Raw genomic sequence first — 8,671 nt, forward strand, 5'->3', positions numbered from 1 at the left:
CCTAGTAGGTCCAACTTCTTTACAGGTTCTGGGGAATGACTGTGTTGAATGCTGAGCTGAAGTCAATAAACAGCATTCTGACATAAATGTCCTTTTTGTTGAGATGGGAGAGAGAAAGGTGAAGAGCAGGCGAGATGGCATCATCTGTGGAGTGGTTTGGGCGGTAAGCAAACTGTAGCGGGTCTAGATTCTTGTAATCAATCCAGGCCATGCACAGGTTGTTCAGTCTAGTCTTACAGTCTCAAATGACTACTCTATCTACCAGTAGCTGGTGTTTTGCCCTTTTGGTGTTTCTGGCAATTCCTTTCTGTTCACCGCACAATATCAAACTATTGGATAAACCTCGGTCACGTCACAGAAATACAGAATAGTGACGGGATACTGTCATTGCCTATCCCTAGTCTGGTAGAGGAGTTTAAATGTAAAAAAGTGAGGCTTGAGATGTCACTGATAGACTCCCGGGACCCAATAGTGAGAGGCACTGCTCCCACCCTAGCAACGGGGAGGAAGTGGACCCCAGCCAAATCTGTGCTACAGGCCAAATCTGCTCTTCAGCATCGTGATGTGGTGGGTCACATCCAAGAGGGCAGAGGAGGATTTGGTCTTGGAGCAGTAACACCTTGGTGGCAACAGGCATCTGTAACCAAAGGTCGAAAAACGGTGGTGGAGGAGGTGCGTCAACAGGAGGAAACAGCCAGACATGCCAGAGCCGTAGCGCTGGCCAAGCAGGGTTGCTGGATGAATTGGGAGAGTGTGGAAAAGAGAAAACTCTTGTTGGGTCCAAACATGTGACCCTGCTGGAATTAGACCAAGAGAGACTGCAAACAGAACACAAGAGCCACTTGTATGTTTTTACTTGAAAGGCGAGACTGCGCTCAGAGAGCTAACGATCACAGGGCGATCGTGGCTCAAGAGTTGGCAGTTCGTCTTGTAATTGGCAGGTTGCTGGTTTGAGCCCCTGCTCGGACAGTGTTGGTCATCGTGTCCTTTTGCAAGACACTTCACCCGTTGCCTACTGGTGGTGGTCAGAGGGCCCGGTGGCGCCAGTGTCCACCTTTGTCAGTGTGCCCCAGGGCAGCTGTGGCTACAATGTAGCTTGCCAATACCAGTGTGTGAATGACTGAAGGTAGTGTATAGCGCTTTAGGGTCCTTAGGGACTAAGTAAAGCGCTATACAAATACAGGCTATTTACCATCTAACACAAGCACCCCTGTAGCCAACACTCCAAACTTCAGTCTCCTCTCACAGTCTTTTATTCAACTCAGTTACACAACCCCCCACCATAAAACCCCTGTGGTGTGCCATAAAAACTAAGGCACTGTGTGTGTGTGTGCATGCATGTGTGAGCATGTGAATGAATGTGTGTGTGTGTGTATGTCTCTGTATACATGACTTCCTGCCACACAATATATGCTTACAACTGTTTAACCACATTTCCTCCACGCGCTCTCCGGACAAAGACGCCATAAAAAATGTAATAAAGAATACCATTGTCCATAGAATTCTGAGCTCCATTGTAGGGGATAGCAGTCCACAATAGAAAAACAAAAACAATAACACAAAACAACAGAGAAACATATATTAAAGAGAAAAAAGGACTTGGTCAGGTCGGAGCTGCTAATACTGGCTGCCAGCTCGGAGCGGCGCCGGCAAATGCATATGTATATATATATATATATATATATATATATATATATATATATATATATATGTGTGTGTGTGTGTGTGTGTGTGTGTGTGTGTGTGTGTGTGCATGCTAACGACAGTATGCTTCGAAACAATGAGCTGCATCACAATTTCATTGTAATCTTAACTTCAAAACATGAATTTATGCTGCTCAATATCATCATATTTTGCTTTTTTAGATTCCAGAGAGTCTGAGGCAAGTTCTAAGATGTTGTACTTTGGAATTTTACATTGGATTTCATTTATATGTTAAAAGGCTAAATTGTAAACCGTTTCAACAGATTGAACTACTTAAACCCAAATGCAAAATGTGAAGCCATCACTTATGGATATAGTTGTTTTTCTCATCACAATGCTTATCCAGACAATTGACAAGAGGTTAATCATATTTAAGCTCTAATTTGGCCTTTTTTTCTTCTTCTTGTGTTTGTTTGTGTCCTAGATGGCCTGACTCAGCAGGTGGGGGTAAACGCTGTTTCTGAGTTTGCCTTCGCCCAAGCAGTGCAGAAATGTCTCCGCTACACTCCAGATCAGATGGGTGGTGCAGGATGTCCGATATCCAGCCCAATCCCCGAGTAAACTAAAAAAAAAAAAAAAAAAAAGTGACCTGCAACCAAGGGTGTAGATTTGGTTGTGGCATTGGTGGGGACGGATGATTCAACCATCAACCCCTGCCCCGTTTCTTATTTTTTCCTTTTTGTTTTTGCTTCTTGATAAAAAAAAGAAAAAGGAGAAATATACTTGCCTACATATGCTATTCTACATGCTTTTAAACCGTTTAAAATTACAATTCATAGTTTTATATGTGAATTATATAATTCTAATTCTATTCTAAACATTCTAAACTAATTCTATTCTAAACATGAACTACTGTTACAGGCTGTAACAGTAGTTCATGTTTAGAATAAAACATCCCAGCTCACTGATCTGATAGAGGGCAGTAGTGCCTAAAATGTTGCATAATGTTGCTGAGAGATCTTTTACTTTGTGTTAATCTTAGATGAGTAGTTTTATGGACAAAACCCACCAGATTATTCAGTGTTCCCTTAGTGCTAATGTGTCAGAGATGTTGGTGTACTATAACTGAAGTAATGTTGTTAAGTCCTTAAAGTCATATTCTTTTATTGTCATGACTGTATTTGAAGCTATTTTTACTTTTGTATGATACCTGATTTATATGGAATATGGCTGAAGTAAACTAAAGCCTGAAATACTTAGTCAGTCATTTGTTTAATAGTAATTTAACATTATATAATTCACATATAAAACTATGAATTGTAATTTTAAACGGTTTAAAAGCATGTAGAATAGCATATGTAGGCAAGTATATTTCTCCTTTTTTTTTATTATCAAGAAGCAAAAACAAAAATAAAAAAATAAGAAACGGGGCAGGGGTCGATGGTTAAATCATCCGTCCCCACCAATGCCACAACCAAATCTACACCCTTGCTTCTCTCTATCACCTTTTCTATCCCTTTGAAGAAGTGAGGATCCATAAATGTTAAAGAGGTAAGTATTATTTCCCAGATGCAGTGAATAGATAGGAGAAAATAAACTGTAGAAAACTAAACAGAAGAAAGAATAAGAGAAATAACAATTTAACATTTTTCAGTGAGCTTTTGCACACTGAAGCTTCCATTCTATGGTTATTGCTTAATAACGTTTCTAAACATGAAAGTTCGGCATGGCAATGTTTTTTAAATTTAAAAATCAAAATTTAAACGCAAATTGATTATTGGTTGATCCTGTCAGAGAAGACAGTGTTTTAGATGTTACACAAAAGGCCAAGTCAGACAGAGAGCACCATGAAAGCAACAACAGTGTATGTATATGTGCTTGTGCATTCCACGATAATGAAAAACGTGAAAAATATGTTAGGCTCTTTTCTAAGGTTTTAGATCAGTGAAATGCTACTGTACTGCAGGAGAAGGAACCAAAGCTTTGGTGCTGCCCTAGCATCTACTTTACATGTATGGACAATCTGTACGTGCCACATACTGTATGCATTGGCTTTGCAAATAAACAAACAGTTATAGCAGCAACCATTGCACACACGGTTACTTCTCACAGTACTCAAAGGCTGGCAAAGATAAAAGTCAAAGAACTCTATTTACTAATCATGCTTACGTTATTATGAATCAAGGGAGGTGTTGCATGAAGCAAACATAAAACTTGCTTCATAGCATTTAGCAACAATGCTACAACAAGGACATCTCTAAAATGTTATTTGGTAAAGAGGACAGCACCCAAGCACACTGGAGGCAAGATAAAATCCAAAATACAAAGGTCTTTTCTGAGACTGCCAGCAGTACACAAGAAAACAGTGAGTGTGGAAAGACAATCCAAGATGGAACAGTCAAAGGGAAGAAGCCAAAAAACAAGCAAAGGAAATGTACTGGAGGGGGGAAGGATGAGGGAGCGATTTACAAGACTTGCAAAACTTGGAACTTGAATTATTTAGACATTGTGTTTGAAAGAAATGCTGGAAAGCTTTTTACTCCAAGTTCAAAGAGAATGAGGCAAAGAACAAAGGGTGACAGAGCACAGACAATTCACTGGATGATTAGTGACAGGTGGCACATTTCTTCACCACTGGCAGGAAAATGAACCAGGAATGAAGAAAAGTAACATTAAATAGAATTATGAAAGAAAACGAGTTTGACGGGAAATACAGTTTAATTCATTTTGTCATACATTAACTTTCATGTAGTTGAATTTGTAGGTAGCATTTTTGTTTGGTCTTGTCAAACTCTGACACTCTTTAAAGAGAAATTCACACTCTGTAAAACAAAGACATGTGCAAGTACAATGTAAATAAGGGGATGTTAGCATTTTGAAATGGCATTTATAGAAATAAATCAATTATTACTGAATACAGTTTTATCTCCTCTTCATTCATCGATTTATCCTGTCCAAATTAAAGTATACAGCTTCAGCACCACTTACTGGACAAGCGTCATTACAGCAGCACGACATAACCAAGCAAAAAACACAGGAAATACAGATAAACTAAAGAAAAATGGAAAAGAAACAAATGTAGGTCAAATTATATATCATTTGTGCCATGTAAAGGCAAACTTGGAATGAATTCTTTTTTATATCACCTGATATTTTTTTTTCATAGGATGAAGTGTGAGGTGAATCCACTGGATTTAGACAGATTTTTGAAGTGTGAGTTGCAACATCTAGTAAAAAATGCATGGCTATATATAACCAGCTGTCTCTCACAGAGGAGATGGTTAGACTGTGTCTGCAGTTCTTGTTATCAGAAATTATGCAATTTATGATTTGACAGCCTTATCGGAGGTTTATTTCTGCCATATAGTGAACTCAGCTTACGATAGCAGATTGCTTTACCAACAGCCTCAGTGCACAGCAGTTTTTGATGACATGGGCTTGTATTTAATGAGGAACTGATCCTTTTGTATGAATATAAAGGATTGTATTAGTGACTCTGAGCTGTTCGGGTGGCTCATGAAACATGTGTTGATGTACCAGTCCAGACAAATGTTCATTTAAGAATATTTCCAGCAGTCTGTGAGGCTAGACAAGGCTCAGTGCTCAGTACAGCTTGACATTTGGACAAACCTCAGGAAAAAGGAAAGTAATCTTAGCTACTTCAGTTGGTCACAATGTAAAACACTTTTTAATGACTCTAATTTAAAGACGCAGGATCTAGCCAGCTGATTTCACTGCAAATGGGAGTGCCATTAACAACTAGATTGGGACCATCTGCCTGCATAACACTGTCTTTTTAAAAGACAACGGTGCATTATTTACACTCAATAAATGAAAGTGTGCATGACCGTTCATTGCTGATGCAAACCACAACTGCAGTACAAACAGCTTTCATTTCTGCAGCCAAGGCAGAGTTCATGTGACTTGCACCATGTGTAACTAGCCCTTTATTCAACGTCATTTGAAATAGATGAAATACAGTGATAGTACTAAAAGGCTTATACGCATGACCTACGAAATTGAGTAATATAGGCCTTTTAAATGATATTTATGAGATAAAAGCCTTATTTAGCGCCTTTGTCTTTGTTCTGTTGAAACAGAGGTTGGAAACAGTTATTCATTGCTATTTGAAACAGACATCCACGTGTTTTCTTATGCCTATAGGCTGTACCATGTTGCTAGAGGAACAGGAAATACAAGCTAGTCTGATAAGTGTCTTCATTTAGTAGTCAGTTGGAGGATGAGCTTCCACTGCAGCACTAATACAGGCTACATAAATATGACACGTTAAAGATCACGCATTTGGAGTATAAAAAAAAACACACACACACACACGCATCATTTGCCTTTATTATATATTTCTCATGCACTTGAGCAGATTATGTTATCATAACACAAATTCAGAGAACACCATTCTCTTCCCTTCTGTATGTCACATGTGAAACTGAAAAGACATGTGGCCCCACATGCGGACACAGAAAGGGCAGCTTCTCTGACGCTAAACAAAATAGTTTATGAAACCGAGAGAAACTGATCACATATATACTTTTGTGTAGTGATAGCTGAACTGAGTAAAAACAGAAAAATTGTCTGTCTGTTACTGGAACATTGTTATGAAGCCTTCATGATGCAAATAAGATAGAAACAGAACCTATTTGATACAAGTAAGATTTCTGATTACTTAAGAACTTTTAAGTAAACCATTAGCTTGCATATGAATTACTAGAGCAGCACAGATGATGCAGTACCTAAACATTTTACTTTCATTATTATTAATTTAACACTTTAACAGCTCAAAACCTTTACAGGCAATGTGTTTTATGCCCGTTACCTTGGAGTTCTCAACTTCTATTGGGTTAGCAGAGCGCCCCGTGGAGTTGGCACATCAGCTTATGGGGTGATCTTAACTTGTAGACAAGTGACACCTCACTTGGGGTATTTGACAAACTGACACTCACTGATACAGAGTGTCCAACTCAGCTTGTCAAATACACTAAGTGGGGGGCCTGATCTCATGCAGTACCAAAGACTCTGGCTCTGTAGATTCAATGAACAAGGCATCAGGACCACTTTAAAAAACATGATCAAAAACCTAACAAAGCACACCAAGTATGTATTAATCTGATTGCATAAAGAGGTTTCCTTGGTATTGTTTCAGAAACTTCATGCAAATGCGTGTGTTACCTGTTGCAGACTAGAGTCCAAGAGCAGCACTCTTCTTTCCTCTCCTTCACAATGATGGCACTGTGCACAAGACAGCTCGTTTGACCAAAGCACTTTAGCGCGTCAAAGAGGAAGTCAAAACAAGGAAGATAACTGCAAAGCTAGCTCTCAGGAAATGTGGGGAAATAAAGTGTCAACATGTCATGTTGTGAAATGCTGTTGACGGCTTAAATGGCTCACAACTTATGGTTTCCTGAGCCATATTCAACAGTTTTGCTCAGCTTTTGTCGCACTTATGGTTTCTTGATGCCTGCATCAGTAAAGCTCCTACATGAGCATGCACAGAGGCTCAGATCATTACAAATCTAGGAAGTAGCGACCTCTCATGTGAGACCTAATCAATAACACTTTCACACAAGTTTGTGCAAAGTTTAGATACTGTTTCATGGTTTTATTTCAGAAAAGAGTTGCACAATTAGACCACGAGGACATCATCATTTATTTTACTTTGTTTTATATCACACTTCACTGTCATCACTTTAATCAAAAACATCATCTCTCACATGATTTCTCTACACTGGCCCTCATCTTCCCCTTCCAGGAAAAGTGTTAAAGCCATACGGTTGATTGAGGGCTTATTCATTTGTCTGTTTCCACCAGTACTAATGCTGCCAGACAGCTAAAACAATACTTTTTATTGCCATACTGTTTCACATTACCGCCAAATTTTCACAACGACTAGAATGTGCCACGCACTTGTGCTGTGTAACGTCCTCATGTTACTCTGGACCAATGACCATGAATCAGTTGCTAGACTTCCCTATATAGATACAACTATACTGTATGGTGAACTTCCGTAAGGCACTGAGTGAACACTGAACATATTGAATACTGGCTGGTCAGTGGGCACTGCAGAATGAACTGCTTCTCTCATGGAGCCTCATCACAGTTCACTGTAGCGGCATAATCTGCAACATCAACATCAAGGTCACAGGCAAAGAGTAAAGAAACAGTTTGGATGATTCAAACTTAGATGGTTTGGATGAGGCACAGCTCGAGAGGGAAAAGACCTAAACTTGAATCTTTTAACCTTTAAATTAAACTAATCCCCTATAATCAAAGATAAATGACTAGGTCTGGTATACCACATCCTGTTTGGCACTTGGACACTGGCTGTAGATCTTTTGGGTCCTATAAGCACTTGAGCACATTGATGCCTAATCACACTTTGAGCAGGCCAGAGAAACCTTTTTGGCTCTTTGTCATGTTTATGGCTTCTCTCACTAATATTGTAGACTTTTTCCCTTTTCAATGCAGTTAGGTTCACAAGTTTTCAGACAATTTTGCCTCTATACATCACAAATTAAGCAGATGAATGATCAGGTTCATTCAAAGTGTTGTCTTACAGGTGGTAGCTCTTCACTGTAACTCTCAATACGAGTCCCTAAATATATGTTGATGTAAGTGAAGTAGGTCATTATTATGGTAAAAATAAACCTAAAAAAAATGGCCAAATCTGGGTCATTCTTAAAATTAATGAATGCGCTGTTCACTAAAGTGGATGTTTGCTGAACTTTTTTCTCAGGTAGGAAAATCCATCTCTCAACACATAGACAAGTATTGTCAAAGGTCTACAATCAGGAGACACCTTCATCAGTGGGCATACAGAGGGTTTACAACAAGGTGCAAACTACTGGTTACACAAAGCTAAGCATGAGAAAGACCCACAAACAAGCAGCATCCAAAGGTGGCTGCATTAAAGGCATGGCAGACCAACCCAAGGGAGCACATGCAGCATCCACAACTTTTTTATTGATCTGCTAAAAACAATCGTTATATTTAAAATGATTCATTTGTCAAATTA

Source organism: Neolamprologus multifasciatus, chromosome 10 (genome assembly GCF_963576455.1).
Source record: "Neolamprologus multifasciatus chromosome 10, fNeoMul1.2, whole genome shotgun sequence".
Classification (NCBI taxonomy): Eukaryota; Metazoa; Chordata; class Actinopteri; order Cichliformes; family Cichlidae; genus Neolamprologus; species Neolamprologus multifasciatus.